This window comes from Trachymyrmex cornetzi, unplaced genomic scaffold, assembly GCF_001594075.2.
Source record: "Trachymyrmex cornetzi isolate Tcor2-1 unplaced genomic scaffold, Tcor1.1 scaffold664, whole genome shotgun sequence".
In the NCBI taxonomy this organism is placed as follows: Eukaryota; Metazoa; Arthropoda; class Insecta; order Hymenoptera; family Formicidae; genus Trachymyrmex; species Trachymyrmex cornetzi.
This window is the reverse complement of record NW_017299986.1, coordinates 38,080-39,416: the sequence shown is the minus strand read 5'-3', so window position 1 is coordinate 39,416 and position 1,337 is coordinate 38,080.

The following is a 1,337-nucleotide window of genomic DNA, read 5'->3' as shown; positions in this document are numbered from 1 at the left end:
CAAATATCCCTTAGGTGCGCACAATTCGCCCACTTTCCCCTACAGCACGGCATGCAACGGAGCATGGGCGTAACAATATATATATAGCGTTTTGTGTCCACAAAATGAAAAAAATATAGTAGCAGGAAATTGTCTGTCTTTGGTAAGAGAAGGTTATGGGTACTTTCTAACAAACAACTCACTCAACAGTACAACACTGTGATTGTCTCACCCTTGTACATTGGTGAACAACAAGACTGTAATGATGCACCGTGTCACACCGTGTCACATTGCGAGTAGTTAAACAAGGCGGATTCTGTACCACGGATACAGCCGCCTGGCTGCCACCAGGCGCCGCTGGCGTCGCGGTCGCGAGAGTAGCTTGATGGAGGGGGGGATAGGCCGCCGCCGCCGCGGACCCCGCGTCAACCACAAAATGCATCAGTAACAAAGCCTTGCATACACTTACTCCATGTACTTATGATCTTTCTTCCCCTTATGCTGACATCTTTCCTGCCGCGTTGTCGCTTCCGTTGTAAATTCTTCTCGCATGCAAAAATATTTTATCACGGTTTATTTATTTATTTATTTACATAGAGCGAACGCTTAATACAGTCGTGACCATTCGTCGCAGTAGCATCGAGCACAAAGATGCTGGCGGCGCGCGTAATATGATAGCGCTGCGATAATAAGAAAGGAACAAATAATGTCATACACCCAGATATATAATTTAAATATGCGTTTATTTTTACATAATGTAATTTTACAATATACAGTTCTTACAATATTTATAAGCAGAAACTTTAATTTAATTTAGTAAATTTTAAATCGAATTTTAAGCACTTCCTTCCGATTAGCAATAAAATGTACATTTACTTTTCACACTGTTTACAATATCATCTAAAGCACTTGTTTACAATATCATCTAAAGCACTTGTTTACAATATCATCTAAAGCACAAAACTATTAACACACTCTATATTTGATTTTTTATTATAAATTTTGCGCAAAAAATCTACAGCATCACACTTATCGATGATACAATTTTCACCTAAAAGTGTTACAAAATATTTAAATTTTTCATTGACGGTATGCGTATACTGGCACAGCTCAGAGTATACATTCTCGAAGCAACGTTCGAGTTTGAACATGAAAAGCACGGTTGACGGCTTCATATACAGACATGTATCGCGCAGTGTTAATTTGACCACATTTACATAACGCATTTTTACGATTTCTATCATAAGATCTTAGACCGATAATGATGAAGGTGCGATTGATTGCACGAACCGCCCAATATCAGCGCGTCTTTCGATGAAAGTCCGCCACATTGCACGAGGCAAGATTATGTTGTTACC